General features: G+C 43.8%; 1 long non-coding RNA gene across 1 annotated transcript in view; it reads right to left on the minus strand.

The window, feature by feature from the left end:
* Nucleotides 1–14161, minus strand: part of LOC139753099 (uncharacterized) — a 50017-nt gene extending 35856 nt beyond the window's left edge. Inside the window, exons 1-2 of the long non-coding RNA XR_011713648.1 lie at nucleotides 14044–14161; nucleotides 10507–10944 (exon numbers count right to left, since the gene is read on the minus strand). This is a non-coding gene — a long non-coding RNA (uncharacterized lncRNA). The remainder of the gene's footprint in view (nucleotides 1–10506; nucleotides 10945–14043) is intronic.
* Nucleotides 14162–17047: the final 2886 nt, after the last annotated feature.

Here is a 17047-nt window from a genome sequence, read left to right on the forward strand (position 1 = left end):
CCTCTTATCTGTTCTAAACTATTCTGTAGCGTGAAACAGATAACACTAATGATAAAGATGATAAGGTTAATACTACTACCATTTCACTGGCCAACGAGACGATATATACACACAGACCGCCCCTGGTTACATCAGCAAGACCCTCAATACACATCCACACCTCCGTCAGGATCTTGAAGCCACCAGGCTCGACTCCCCTGTGAGAACTTGCCTCCGTCTCATTCTTTATTCCCATCAGTTCCTCTCTCACTGTACATCCATTTCCTCAAGTCTTATTCACTTACATCCCACGCCTTCTTCTTCTCCTCCTCCTCCACCTCCTCTTCCTCTTCTACCTCCTTCTTCATCCTCGACTCTCTCTCTCTCTCTCTCTCTCTCTCTCTCTCTCTCTCTCTCTCTCTCTCTCTCTACCTGTGGTTTTCTTTGAGATTCTTTGCGCCATCGGCCGCCGCATAGAGACTAATGCCTCCTGGGGAGCCGTCAGCCATAGTATGTCTCGACAATTCTTTGTTGCTCGACCGAGATGATAAATTGTCGACGTAAAATATTTAAAGAATGGCATTGTGCTCTCACTGGGTTCCCGTCCAGGAGAGGAAGAGGGAGAGGAAAAATCCTTGGCTACCAGAACAATACACTTCACTTATGTCGCATATTTCACATAGGAGGAGGGGGTATATATGCAGAGAAGAGGGGGGCTTACGTCGGATTAATGGACGGGATTCGGGTAAAGATACGGGTTTAAGAGAGAGAGAGAGAAAGAGAGAGAGAGAGAGAGAGAGAGAGAGAGAGAGAGAGAGAGAGAGAGAGAGAGAGAGAGAGTATATACGTGTGTATGGGTCGGTGTGTGTGTGTGTGTAATCGTTTGCGTTTCAAATCACCTTCTGGTAATTTACCTTTTTAGTAGAGTACCATGAGGGATGGTCTGTCCTCGTCTGTGTGTCAGGGGTAGTCACACATTCAGACCAAATATTCCTCAAGTTCACAACTGTTTTGTTTCTCCATAACCAGAAATAACAAACAGTGAGAAACAGTGCAATAAGTAGTCACAGGCGATCGTGTTAGTGATGAAGGATAGTGCTAATAGTGACAATCTATTAGCGACAATCAGGAGTGACAGTCTTCCGTGGCAGTGACAATCTCCAGCAGTGACCCTCCAGCAGCAGTGAAAATGACAGCGAGATACCAGCAGTGACAGTGAGCCATTTAAACCAACCCCTCGAGCAATGATAAACATCACTACAAACGCACACAGTGAAGGCAAGGTTACAAGCAGTGACGGCAGTGTTACAAACACAAGTCACTCCTACAAGCAGTGAAGACAGCGTTACAAAGTCACCCATTATCACACATTTCTACCAATACATCACTTTGATGTGTTCACTTTCATGTACATTCATCAAAAAAAAATAAAAAAATTTGATACATTCATTTATCATTCACATGTCACATCCATGCGGAAGCAAAAAATGCAAATTTTGTTGCATAAATAATGTACATATTATACTTCTGGTGATTCACAAGTTTTGAACATATTTATCCACATGTGTTAAATAAATTGTGATATGAAATCGACGGTGACAGTCTGGTGATGACGGTGAATAATACAGTGAATGTAATGAAGACGTACTTTGACGGTGGGGAATTATCATTTCTGACCGTAGTATTACGAACGAATGGAAATTGCTATTTCCTGTGATGAACTTGATATCTTACTGGCAATCAACATCCATTGTTTGCCTCTTAAGAAACTGCGAGTCTTGCATAGATGTCGGAATTTCTTTAAGACTAAGACTTGAACTAATAATATCCAGACACGAGAAACAAGGAGTTATATTGTATGAGTTGGGGACTAATGGTATGGGGTAAGGTAGTGGAAAGACAAGCGAGGCGTGGTGTGGTGGGAGGAGATTGTGTGGGACTGAGTGTACACGTCTGTTGCCTTCGATATAGCTCCATATAATAGGAGAGTAAACCTGCTTAAGTTTGTATATTCTTACACCTTATACTTAGAGAAGGGGAGGGGGGCGTGTGTGTGTGTGTGTGTGTGTGTGTGTGTGTGTGTGTGTGTGTGTGTGTGTAATGCTTTATTTGTACAGTGTACAGGATCAGAGTTCTACATTCGGAGGGCCCTCACCTGTGTGTGTGTGTGTGTGTGTGTGTGTGTGTGTGTGTTCCTGGACACGTATGCCAGTTAACAAATGTTTACGTCTGAACGTGTAAACATTCATAACAAGTTTCGGCCGCGAAGAAAATCGTTCAAGAAATCTTGTGGCGTCGGAGACCCCCAGGCACAAAACAGAGTAACTCGTCGACCAAACTTGGCGGAGGGAAGACAAAGTTGAGGAACTGATTAACGCAAAAACTCCCCACTCGCCTCCCAACTGCCGGATGAAAGTCTCACATGGGGAGATGAGGGGAGAAGGCGAAGGGTATTAAGGGGAGGACTTAGTGGGGAGAAAGGGTGATAAGGGAAAGGGGTGGGGAAAAGGGGAGGTCAAAGTTAAGGGGAAGTAATAGACCTGGGAGTGACTGTCGTCATTAGGAGAAAGATTTGGCTCCTTTCCAGTTTGTCTTGTGTCCCTTGCGTGATTTTGTTTCGTCAGCTCCAAACTTGGCGACGTTGTCGTTCAACTTCGTATCAGCCATTCCCACAGTTCCTCCTCGATAACCTGACGACACTCCGGTATTAAGGGGCGTCTTGATCGTCATCTTTCAAGCAACCTTCATCAAGACCGGTATACAAATAACTGCTCCGGAACTACATGTTTAAACCGAGCCCAACTAATCTCACACTATCTTCTTCCCAAATTCTCGGACGGCGTTCTCATCATCAAGAATAAAAGGACTGGAGCCAGAAGTCGTGTGGCGCGTGTCTGGATAATATATAATGACACGGGGGGGAAGAAAAAATAGTAGTCTTCAGAGCTGGCGGGTCTCTGGGGAACTGAAGACTTTCAATAATGCTGGGACGCCATCTCGTCCTTAATGGAAAACTAGGAAGGAGTATAATTCCTGAATGGTATTCCAGTCTGAAGTCTGTGGAGGTCCCTTGGTGGAGTGTGTTGATACTGCCACGCACTCATGCTCAAGGGATGTACTCACGACGCACTCATCTTTGGAGATGTACTCACTACGTACTCATCTTTGGGGAGATGTACTCACGACGTACTCATGTTGGGAATGTACTCACAACGTACTCATGTTTGGGGATACATTCACAAGACTCTCATATTAGGAAACACTCACTCTTTACTCATGTTTCGGGGATACAGTCACGACATACACGTTAGAGGGATACGCTCATGGCATCTTACTCATGTATGAGAATGCACTCCTGAGAACGACTTACGGGACACACACATATTAAAGAAAATATTCAAGGCGCATTTGGGAAGAGTCCAGATCATATTTTCAGGAATTACTTATATCTGTTATTGGAATTTCTTATCCCAGTCTTTATGGAAATGTTCGGTGATAAGATGCGATTGAGAGAGAGAGAGAGAGAGAGAGAGAGAGAGAGAGAGAGAGAGAGAGAGAGAGAGAGAGAGAGAGAGAGAGAGAGATTCCTCTTGAAAAAAGAAAAAAAAAAACGCGATCAACAAATGAGACGGCGTCAAGTGAACCACTTCGATCTCGTGTCTTGAACACAATTTGTAGGTGAAGTTTAGGTCCTTCGAGAAAAAGAGGAGGGAATTAGTATATTTTCTATTTTACATATTAATCTACCGGATGACAGCATAACAAATGTGCTAACGCTACTACTGTTGCGTCAGGAGGACAAGATAATCAATTTTCAGACACAGCTGGTTGTCTCCCATCAGACGTGACCGTAACCCATCAGGTTCTGCACACATCAATAGCCTCACCCCACAGGGTGAGGTGGGTCTGCATGCACAACCACACAAGGTCTACTGTTCTTAGCATCAGAGGCTCCCAATCTGGAACTAAGAATGTCCTGAGGAGGGCCAGACCTTACATGAAACACAGAGAGGGGCTAAAGAGAAGACCTGAAGAAATATGAAGAAGAAGAAGAAGATGATGATGATGATGATGATGATGATGAAAAAGAGGGAGGAGGAGGAGGAGGAGGAGGAAGGGAGGGAGGGAGGGAGGGAGGGAGGGAGGGAGGGAAGAAGGAAGGAAGAAAGGAAGGAAGGAAAAAAAGAAGAACCTAAGATCTTTTAAGACGGAAAACCCAAGCTTAATCAAGGGTGTCATATTGTAGGAAAGACGAGATAAGCACGAGAGTTCCGAAGGACTGAAGCTGACTGGGTCACTTCCATAATGACTCCTTAACGTCCTTGTATTTACATTAATGAAGGATTCGACCAGCCACCCACCATAATTAAAACCTAACACGGGAAGCTAAAATACAGATACCCTTCTACCCTACCACGGAGGCTAGAGCAGCATCATTTGTGGTTATACATGATTCATTGTGGCTAGAGCAGCATCATTTGTGGTTATACATGATTCATTGTGGCTAGAGCAGAATCATTTGTGGTTATACATGATTCATTGTGGCTAGAGCAGCATCATTTGTGGTTATACATGATTCATTGTGGCTAGAGCAGCATCATTTGTGGTTATACATGATTCATTGTGGCTAGAGCAGCATCATTTGTGGTTATACATGATTCATTGTGGCTAGAGCAGAATCATATGTGGTTATACATGATTCATTGTGGCTAGAGCAGCATCATTTGTGGTTATACATGATTCATTGTGGCTAGAGCAGAATCATATGTGGTTATACATGATTCATTGTGGCTAGAGCAGCATCATTTGTGGTTATACATGATTCATTGTGGCTAGAGCAGAATCATATGTGGTTATACATGATTCACTGTGGCGAGAAATTGTAGATATCTAATAATGAACACGTGACATATATCTCTGAGCAATTAACCTGATTTTATCTCCTTCCATCACGATCTTATCTCTGCAAAGAGCTTCCCGGTATGGCGGCGCTACAAGGCGACACGACCGCTCGCTACACCGCGCTCCTGCCGGAGATCAAAGAACAGACCACCGACGTGATGGAGAGACCCCACAAGTGAATCATTAATTACTTAGCGAACTCAGACGCCGCCGTCTAATAGGCAGTCCCATCTTTTATGGGGGGGCGCCCCCACCGCCGCTCCCTCACTCCCTACCTTCGTCTTCTGTTGGTGCTTCTGGTCTGGGTCATGGTGACGCTATTGCTAACTGTCACGAGTGCTACTTTTATCTCTTTTTTTTTGTTTCATAATCTTACTGTCATTGCTCCAGCTATGGTTACCGTCACAGATACACATCTATTGCTTTTGTTACCGTCACAGATACATCTATTGCTTTTGTTACCGTCACAGATACATCTATTGCTTTTGTTACCGTCACAGATACATCTATTGCTTTTGTTACCGTCACAGATACATCTATTGCTTTTGTTACCGTCACAGATACATCTATTGCTTTTGTTACCGTCACAGTTTTCAGCTATTGCTTTTGTTAAGTGACGTTCAGTGTACTTTACAAAAGCAGGTGGCAAATGACACACAATCTTTCTTATATATCAAGTTTAGGAGGAGACGACGAGATGGGTTGGTCATAATGTCACGTGAGTAAGACAGAGAAGTCGGGAAATGGGTGACTTCCCCCAGGGAGTCGTCATAAGTACCTTAAGTGATGTCGTTAAGTATATCTGGCGATGACGAAGAGAGATCGATGGCTGAAATATTATTATTACCAGTTCGGGTCAACGACACGAATTCCACTACCGTCCTTCAAAAGAGTGAGGTTAAGAGTTGATACTAAAGTTAACCAATTGTCCCCCTCGTCAGCCTGCCTTGGGTACTTCCCCACTGATGATGATGATGAACGTTAAAATCTCCTAAATTCAATTTACAATGGGGGAATTTATCGTAAACTGAAATTAGCTTATCAAGTTCTTTGGAACCAGAGCAATATATTGAACAACTGGCCAGGGACGTGTGATTAATTCTACTCGACATGCGACCACTTCTGGAGTAGAATTTGATTTCACTGCTGTGTGGAATAAAGCTTTGGTGTATATACATGGCTATTCCACGATCTTCATCTCTCCTATACGGGTGATAGCTATCCACAACAGCACAATCTTCGACTGTGTTATTCACACTGGTGTCTTGTAAACAAATAACGGCTGGCATATGTATAATGCAAGCAACAGTTGTAGTTGTGCTTGCTTATTCCTAAGGCTTCTACTATTCCAATGCATACGATTGAATGTGTTGGTTTGGTGGTTATTTAACCAGCCAGCTTTCTGAGCCAGTTTTTGGCGGAAGTGGCGTGGTCTATTGAATCAAGTGGCATTAGTGAAGAGCCATCAATTCATTTAGTGAAAAATCAGAGAATAAATGATTACCGAGACATAAGAGGGACTTCGAATTTTTGTATTAGTTACCCTAGAAATAGCAAAGTTTACACATTTTCTTTGATGTCACTCGAGCAGAAAATTGTAAAAATGGATTGTATACTAAAGTATTTATGAAATACGCTTCGAATTTGAATATAAACGTAAGTATTTACAACATAAACTTGAGTAATTATTGATTAAGTCAAGTATTTACGACGTAGAACTGATTCCTATACCAAATTAAGATATTTACAAATGGGTGTTTGCACGTATTCACAACTACTTTAGTAATCACATCATAAAAGTGAATATATGTATAATGCACATTTTGCTGCAAAAACATTAATATCTATAACACAAATAGAAATATCAATAAACAGAGTTTTTGCTGTTTGTCAAAGAACTATCAAAACTGCCCAATGATCAATGTTCTAATTTACTGTGTATGTATTAGTGTAATGATCTATCTAGCTATATATCTATCTATCCAAATATATAATATATATATATATATATATATATATATATATATATATATATATATATATATATATATATATATTGGGCACAGTCGGTGATATATGTAGGTATAGGGTGTTGAAAGTAAGTAGAAATCAAAGTAAAAGGCTGTATTTTTATAACGAGAAGAGGTTAGGCTGAAAGATGAGTAGGTATGAAGAACTGGAGCTTGTGTATGGGTCCCGATACTCAGCAATGAAGTTTAGAAGGAAGGATGGCAGCGGGGGAGCTGCGGATGAAAGAAGTGGAGGGTATACTGAAATTTCTGTCCAGTGGAGGGGAATACTGAGAGCGTAGACAGTGTGTATGTGTGTGTGTGTGTGTGTGTAGGATAATTAAGCGAAGGAAGCGCTCCACTCAAAAGCTCAGTTATAACAGGATAAACCTAAGTGCATAGACATCAGTATAGGTGAAAAATAGGATTTGTGGAGGTGGGTAATATGCATGGTATAGCAGGAATCAATGTGTGCGTGTGTGTGTGTGTGTGTGTCAGGGTGCGTGTGTGTGTCAGGGTGCGTGTGTGCGATCGCAAATCAATACGTCATCGAAGTCATCTTATGCCAGACCTGGGATCTTACAGAAGACGTCTCTTGCTGGCTTGGAGTGACATTAGGTTACAGGAGTCTAGTTCTTAAGAGATTACAGCGTCGTCAACGTACGGCTGACGTCCTTCTCCACGTCATAGTGACGTCATTGTATTGGTAGACATCTCCATGAGGTATAGTGACGTCATGAAGGATGTCTCCCTCAAGGTTAAATGGGCAAGTGACATCACTTACGAGAGTCAGTTTACTACAGACGTCGCCTCCTGGGTTACAACACATATATAGATCCCTACCTGCCCCTTCTCCACCAAGAATGACGTAAAGTTACGTTCGAAGTACGTCCTTGGGGGTGGGGGACGAGAGACATCACGGCACAGTTACGTCTCCCCTTACGAACCTATAGTTACGTTCCCGGTGTCGTATTTCTCCTACGTGGCGTGCCACTGGGTCATAAAAGCCGACCAATTACGACTAACGTCTCCGTCGGGAGAGGTGACCGGCGAATTACGTCCGTCGTAACGGTGTACCATCGCTCCGACGTAGAGGCATACCTCGAACCTGCCCCATACACACGCATGGTTCTCCCTACAGTTCGCTACTTCCCCACCATCACACTACACACGGTCGATGTAATTACTGTTATTCTTAGGGTCAAATTACCAGGCACCAGATCCTGATATATATACATATATATATATATATATATATATATATATATATATATATATATATATATATATATATTGCAGTCGGTAACAGTGATGCGCGTGATCTGGTAATTGCTAATAACTACGAGGAAAAATGAAACACGAGATGTCCCAAGTGCACTTTCGTGTAATTAATACATCCTCAGGGGACGTATTAATCACACACACACACACACACACACACACACATATATATATATATATATATATATATATATATATATATATATATAGATTGCGTTTGGTTGTATGAATAAGAACGAGGAACCATCGTCATCATCAGGGTCAACTGTGTTTTGATGTGGCCCTGACGAACATGGATGATGACCCGTCTGTGTGGCTGTGGAACCTTGAGTTCAGACATCTAGACTGCGTATGACAAAGGCTGAAAGTATGTCAAACTACCCGATAATATGTCAATAACCTTGACAGCGTATACCACCAGGCGTGAAAGTCTGCCAGGAAATTGAGAAAAAAAGTGTTACAGAAGATCTCAGAACATATTTATATACCACGAGACTTAAAAAATAATAATACGACACGCAGAAATATCCCATAAGGGTCTTTTATAACGTATAGCTCAAGTGTTGAAGCTTATAAACAGCAATACCATCATACGTTCAAAGACTAAATGCCTTTTGCTAAAGCTATGCATAACAAAAGATGGATCTGTCGGTAAACGCAAGATACTAGCAGTAATGTTCGTGTGCTTTCAGTCACCATCGCAGAACTTCGTATGTTCTCGCTTCTCTCACATTTACTGGCAGACGTGGTCGGGTTATAGCCTAAAGGAATTTAATAACAGACAATTTTAAGGATGCTCTTTTGCCTGGCCAGAATTCGGATGCAAAGGGAGTTTCGGATTGCTTTGCGCGATGTATGAGGGCAGAGCACCAATTCAGAGCATCGCATCTTGAACGAACCCTCCTTCCTACCTTAATGAAATAATGCAGGTGTTTCTCGTCTACGTAAATTTGATCTAGTTGGTTTTTGCCGGGGGGACATATCAGTCCCATTTACAAACTCCATTTACAGGTTCTCTCAACCCAGACCGAATGAACACTAAGGAAGAATGATATTCTTGAATATTTGGTATGAAAAATCAGTATACTTAAATAGGTAAAATCATTTACTTTTTTGAGGTTACGGGAATATAAATAGTGTATATGAATCAAGTTAATTACTTATAATAATCATTACATTGAAAACAGACAATCGTGTGCAGGGACAAAGGTGGCTGACTGACATATATATATATATATATATATATATATATATATATATATATATATATATATATATATATATATATATAATCCCTGGGGATAGGGGAGAAAGAATACTTCCCACGTATTCCCTGCGTGTCGTAGAAGGCGACTAAAAGGGAAGGGAGCGGGGGGCTGGAAATCCTCCCCTCTCGTTTTTTTTTTTTTTTTTTTTTTTCTTTCTTTTTTTTTTTCCAAAAGAAGGAACAGAGACGAGGGCCAGGTGAGGATATTCCCTCAAAGGCCCAGTCCTCTGTTCTTAACGCTACCTCGCTATCGCGGGAAATGGCGAATAGTATGAAAAAAAAAAAAAAAAAAAATATATATATATATATATATATATATATATATATATATATATATATATATATATATATATATATATATATATTGAAATAATAGAAAATGAAAAGGAAAATACCAAACAAGTATCTATCCCTTTCGAGACGTTAGTAAACAGACTGTATGATGCGTGTTCATTAAGCCCCTCACCACTACGAGACGACCCTGGAGTACGACGGTGAGACCCGCGACCTAAATCTTGAACTCTCTTTATCTATGCCGAGAAAGATATAGAAGAAACAGATAGATAGATAGATAGAAAGAGATAGGGTGTATGTGTGATTACTTAATTGTGTCGCTGGGAGTTTTACACCCGTGTTACCCCGTCTCGTAACCTTGTGTGTGTGTGTGTGTGTGTGTGGTGTGTGTGTGTGTGTGCTGGACCCAGGGTGAGGTAGCAGTAGGTCAGGAGGAACAGCAGTTCGTTGCCGAGGTGAAGACAATCGATGAGGGACTGACTAACATGCCTCGTGTCTGTTAATGCCTGAGGAGTGAGTCAACCTGGGAGAACACGCTCACCTGACGGCGTGCTGTGGGCGTGGTGTAGTGTGCAGGACTCATCTGACGGAGGTGTGGTGTGCACGAATCACCCGACGGTGGTGTGGGTGAGGTGTGGTGTGCACGAATCACCCGACGGAGGTGTAGGCGAGGTGTGGTGTGCACGAATCACCCGACGGAGGTGTAGGCGAGGTGTGGTGTGCAAAGAACCTACCTGACGGTGATCTGGGTGTGGTACGGGGTGCAGGACTTACCTGACGGTGCCGTAGGAATGAAAGAACCTCAGGAATCACTTGGCGGCACTGTGGGCGAGGTGCTGTGTTCACACCTCACCTGAAGGTGTTGCGGGAGTGGCGCAGTCAGTGTCCAGGGATTCACCTGACGGTGGCGTGGGCGGGGCGCGGTTGTCCAGACACCTGCTGCGGCAGTAATAGTTTCTTCAACTCACATAATGCCAGTTTTCTATGTATATTTATGTCGTGATCACTTGCTTCGGTGAAAGGTCATTTATACATACTTTTTTCTTTAGTATTTGGTGTTTATCATTATAGTAGTTCAGTGTTCTCAAGTTTAAAACACAACGTTTTCCTTAGTGACGTGAGCCACATATGACCGAATAGTAGTTTACGTTCTCACTCTCTCTTCCATTTTCTTTGCAACTCACAATCGTTTCTTCATCACATAACACAATTCTATGAAAAAACAACTCTAATTATTTTCGTATCCGGTAATAAAACACATCCACACTATTAATTAGTAAGTTAATTACCTCTTTTTAGGATAACGAACTTCTTAGTCACTGCGTCCAGCCTTGCCCGTGGAGACTGGATGACCCAGGGGTGAGGTAGACTGGATGACCCAGGGGTGAGGTAGGAGACTGGATGACCCAGGGTGAGGTAGGAGACTGGATGACCCAGGGGTGAGGTAGGAGACTGGATGACCCAGGGTGAGGTAGGAGACTGGATGACCAGGGGCTGAGGTAGGAGACTGGACGACCCAGGGGTGAGGTAGGAGACTGGATGACCCAGGGGTGAGGTAGGCGACTGGATGACCCAGAGTGAGGTAGGAGACTGGATGACCCAGGGTGAGGTAGGAGACTGGATGACCCGGGGGTGAGGTAGGAGACTAGATGACCCAGGGTGAGGTAGGAAACTGGATGACCGGAGGTGAGGTAGGAGACTGGATGACCCAGGGTGAGGTAAGAGACTGGATGACCAGGGGCTGAGGTAGGAGACTGGACGACCCAGGGGTGAGGTAGGAGACTGGATGACCCAGGGGTGAGGTAGGAGACTGGATGACCCAGGGTGAGGTAGGAGACTGGATGACCCAGGGTGAGGTAGGAGACTGGATGACCCGGGGGTGAGGTAGGAGACTAGGGACCCTGGGGTGAGGTAGGAGACTGGATGACCCAGGGTGAGGTAGGAGACTGGACGACCAGGGGGTGAGGTAGGAGTGGATGACCAGGGGGTGAGGTAGGAGACTAGGGACCCTGGGGTGAGGTAGGAGACTGGACGACCAGGGGGTGAGGTAGGAGACTGGATGCCCCGGGGGTGAGGTAGGAGACTGGATGACCCAGGGGTGAGGTAAGACACTAGTGACCCTGGGGTGAGGTAGGAGACTGGATGACCCAGGGGTGAGGTAGGAGACTGGATGACCCGGGGGTGAGGTAGGAGACTGGATGAACCGGGGGTGAGGTAGGAGACTGGATGACCCGGGGGTGAGGTAGGAGACTAGTGACCCTGGGGTGAGGTAGGAGACTGGATGAACCAGGGGTGAGGTAGGAGACTGGATGACCCAGGGGTGAGGTAAGAGACTAGTGACCCTGGGGTGAGGTAGGAGACTGGATGACCCGGGGGTGAGGTAGGAGACTGGATGACCCAGGGTGAGGTAGGAGACTGGATGACCCGGGGGAGAGGTAGGAGACTGGATGACCCGGGGGTAAGGTAGGAGACTGAAGGACCCAGGGTTGAGGGGAGAGACTGGATGACCCAGGGGTGAGGTAGGAGACTGGATGACCCAGGGTTGAGGGGAGACTCTGGATGACCCAGGGTTGAGGGGAGAGACTGGATGACCCGGGGTTGAGGTAGGAGAATGGATGACCCGGGGGTGAGGTAGGAGACTGGACGACCAGGGGGTGAGGTAGGAGACTGGACGACCAGGGGGTGAGGTAGGAGACTGGATGACCCAGGGGTGAGGTAGGAGACTAGGGACCCTGGGGTGAGGATAACTGGAGGATAAGATCCTAAAACGTCCCATCCTATGATCCTTCACCTCACGTCACTGACCCCCATCTTTCCAGCCCTTTGATTCCCCGAGCAGCTATATTGATCAGCTGGCAACCATCAAAGCCCAACAACGGGGTCGCCTTGTTATTTACAACCCCCGGATATTATCTTCTCTTCCAGCACAACACAGCGTCTCCCTCCCTCTCTCCGTCTCTCTCTCTCTCTCTCTCTCTCTCTCTCTCTCTCTCTCTCTCTAAAAGCAGCCTACCTCTTTTCCCTATTCATTTCTGGACATTTCTCTTCTTAAAATACACAAGTCCCCACTCCCCGTTTTTAATAAAGAATATTAATCATGTCTATTTCTTTTCTCTTTTCTTTCTTTATCTCTATGGATCTCCTTCCACAAAGCAATTCTCCATTATGTCTCTAATTCAAATTCTTTGTAATTATACCTTCAGGTCTCTTACTATCGTAAAATAGCAGAACGAGTTGTATGAAACCATCTTCCAATTGGGCTGTCTCGTTTTTGCTATCATATAACCCGTCTTACGTATGAAATTAGCAGTTCTTCGAACAACCTAGTTCACCATTACTATTCGTGGGAGAAGTGCGTAGGGAAGAGCTTCAGTAAACTGTTACTACTTTCGAAAAGTTTTTCCCCGACATTAATATAACGTATGGGATGAGCGTTGGTTGCAAGTGAGGCTATGGAAGAAAACGGGAATCACCTATAATATCTAAGTCCTACTATTATTTTTTTTTTTTAAAGACAAACAGGTACAATACGACCTATTTCATCTGAAATATATACTACGAGTCAACTTTACAAGCGTAGTTATCATTTTGTTACGTTCGTTCTCAGCTCTAGCGGTATTCAACGGTAGGTGAGGAATTTAGAAAAAAATTCATGCACAGTTTAGATTTCTAATCAGATATTCTGATCGGTTGTAATTCTCAATGTACAACCAACACGCAATCGCGGTATGTGTTCTGTCCCCTCCTCCTCCTCCTCCTCACTCATCACTCATACATCTTTCGCTCGTCTGAACGAAACATACCGGACGCCTCACCGTGACGTCACACCAGGTGTTTACATTATTAATGGCGCAGCTGATGACGCATTCCAGGCTGGGAATGCTACGTGGTGCACGTGCGATGGCTAGTGAAAACATCCCATCACCTAAGAGTCATTGCCTTAGTTCGTTATGACACTAATGTAAAGACATTCGCTACTTTTAACAACCATCGGCTTAACGCAAAAAAAACTACTACAGCGATATACAACGTAGGGTGTAACGAGGTGGTTCCCGTCGTAAAACTAGGCAGTTACGAATGTATTTACATTCTTATCTTTCAAGGACAACGCAATCTTTTAACTTTCCTGAATCCACCACCACATAATGTTTAATTCGTTTAACCCTATGCTTTCTCTGAGGGGGGGGTTAAAACCCTCTTTAAATAGGGTGTTAAATACCCTTAAGCACCCAAGCTTACGGAACCTTGGCAATAAGACTATGAAACCATCACCGAATTCAACTTCTTTTTTGTCTTTCATCAAACACTCACTTTTTGTTTCTACCTATCTTTTTAACAGCCCTTATCTTCTGCTGCGAGCTAGAGACACACCTCACCTACACAAGCACTGGTCAAGAAGCAACTAGAGTGAGGCGTGAGTTGTGTACTCCACGTGACAGAGGGAGGGAAAGGCGGGCTGGCCCGCGCGTGCTATGGTTCACCAGTCATTCCACAATGCTTCTCCCTTTTTCCAAATACATTCGTGACTTTGTCTACAACTCATTCTTAACTTTTCATTGAATAATCACAGAGAGATTACTGTTTTAGTCTATTGTATATCTATTTATAGTAATTACGGATGTGGTATCATTACAAAATTATTTTGAAGGATACTTCTTGTATCTATCGAGACTGCTACTGGTCATAAATGCCTCAGTGAGCGATAGTGTGATTTGTTGCACTAGCGTAACAGAACTTGACCAAACTACCGGCGTATGTTGACTGTTATCCTCTCTCTCTCTCTCTCTCTCTCTCTCTCTCTCTCTCTCTCTCTCTCTCTCTCTCTCTCTCAGTGAACCGGACGCACTGTAACGCTTAATGAACCTCCGCACGACGATACGACCTATGTAAACACGACAATACGACCTCTTAATGCACTGATGTATGATAGCGTGACATTAAAATCTAGCCCTGTTATTATAACCAAGGGGGGTCGTACCGTCCTCACAAGGGGGGGTCGTGCTGTGGGGTAGTGCTCAAGGGTCGTACCGCCGTGTTCCGGACGTCAACAATATCAGCCAGTGTTCCTCCCTCAAATTTCCTTCATGAAGCCAATAAATTCTTCGATGGTTGTTGAATCAGTTCTTTGCCTCCACCCACTAGAGTTCGAGGTGCTCTCCACCCGCCCCAACGGAAAGGTCAAAGGAGGTCGGGAGAAAGGTTAATTCTTGTCGGTGATTATCCAGCAAGGGGAGGGGGAAGGTGAGTAAGATAATGCAGCCAACGCAACAATACCAGCAGCATGAAAAGAAGGACGCTATTCGTCATTACTCATGAGCAGGGGAACATGGTAATCGATTCTTGGGTAAACGTAGGCGGAGGTTGGTATACGGTGGTGAGGATGGTTAGACGAGGAAGAGAGCGATAAGGAGGAAGGGAGGAAGGGAGCTGAGGGGAGAGACAAGGAGGAAAGGTAGAGGAAGAGATAGAGAGATAAGGAGGGAAGGTACTGTGTGAGGGAGAGGGAGAAATGAGTGAGAGATAGGACGAGACGAAGGGAGAAAGAAAATTCATTCATAAGGGATCTAGGGAGATCTACATAGCTAGGATGACACATGCCCATACGTACACATAAACACACTCGTCTACGAATGGAATGATCAGTTCCCACGAGCATACAGGCAGTCGATCCTGAAGAATGACAGGCATTCACAAATACACGTGAAAACAGAATCAATAATGCACACACACACACACACACACACACACACACGCTTACGGTCGCGTGACAGACACTACAGTCACCACCTGGCGCAACACTATCATTCTTCCTCATTTTCTTGCAATTCTTCAATAATTCAATACTCCTTTTTTTTTTTACAACTTTAAACCTCAGCAAAAGTCCACTCGCGCCAGATTATAGGTGAATCACGACGTAAACGTTAGTAGACATCGCAAAGTATGTATCGGTGTGAACTTAAGAGACGCCCAAAGACACACTTGTGTGAACGTACGAGAGAGTAAAGTATGCAGGAGTGTGAAATGAACAACACTGCAACGCCTGATGTCATCAGGTTCAAACAACAGTGCTCTGAACTGAGGACAAGACACACTAGAGATACTGGCAGGTCAGTTAGGTAACTTTCAATATCGTCTTTTGTTTACAGACGATGACAACAAGCGACCCGATTCTCTTTCCCCAGTAAAGACATAACAGGATTCAAAACCATTGCACACATCCATGGTAATTCTTGCAGTCTTCTTCGTCTGTTGGAGAGGGTTAATTCAGTCTGCTCATTATCCTTCCAAAACCTCTAGAAATCTTCACATACGAATATATAGGAAATCTATTCAATTCCATTACACACACTTACACACACACATACACACACAGCTATTCGTGAATCTGTCCAAGGCTTCTTTAAATTTAAAGAGACAACTACCAACCTTTAAAAAACTTTAGAAATTCTATAGTGATCCCTAAACAGCTTCTTATCAGACCTTATGAGGGATTGGGAAAACATTTTGGTGACAGTTTGGCAACATTTTCGGAATCTCCTTGAACTGCTGAAGAATCTTTTAAGTGTTTCTTAAAGACATTCACTACCTCCTTGAGGAATAGTTCAAGGACAACCCACTCAGCGTGGAGTGTTAGGGTCGAAAGTCTCTAGGCTCAAGTACGAAGTAGATTCTACGAAGTAGATTCTCTCTCATGATGGCAGTGTAAGACCACAACCCTTGTCTTCAACAGTTGTCTGTTGTTGTATGTTTATCAATGTTTCTCTGTTATATATTCTAGAACCCCCAAAATGAACCAGCCAATCTAGATCCTCTCAGTAACTCATTTAATCTAGAACGCCGAACTATCCAGCTAATCCAGATATAATCAAAACATAAAATCCCAATATGATCTAAGCATGAAATGTAATCCTAATATAATCTAAGCATGAGCTAACGTAATCCAAAAATAATCTATGATCAATACAATACAAAGTAAGATATAATGCAACCTAACGTAGTCTGAAATTCTAAAATTTCCTACAGTCAAGAGGCCTTCCACCTATAAACAATAGCTATTGAGTCTCTCATCCTACGGCTTGAGTGACACTGACTTGGCTAGATTCATCTGATATCGAAGAGAGCGCCTTGTGTGCAGACGTAGGGAACATGTACTGCGGCATGTAGAGATGTAGAAGGGGCGAGACGCGGACTAATGCCCCGTGCGTTATCGCTTTCCCTTGGGGGGGTTGAGGAACAAGAGTAGCGACGTATCACCTGCCAGATCACGACTACACTGTCTCTCGTTAAGGTCTGATAAGTGTGGTGAAGACCCCAG

This window comes from Panulirus ornatus, chromosome 14 (assembly GCF_036320965.1).
Source record: "Panulirus ornatus isolate Po-2019 chromosome 14, ASM3632096v1, whole genome shotgun sequence".
NCBI classification, from domain to species: Eukaryota; Metazoa; Arthropoda; class Malacostraca; order Decapoda; family Palinuridae; genus Panulirus; species Panulirus ornatus.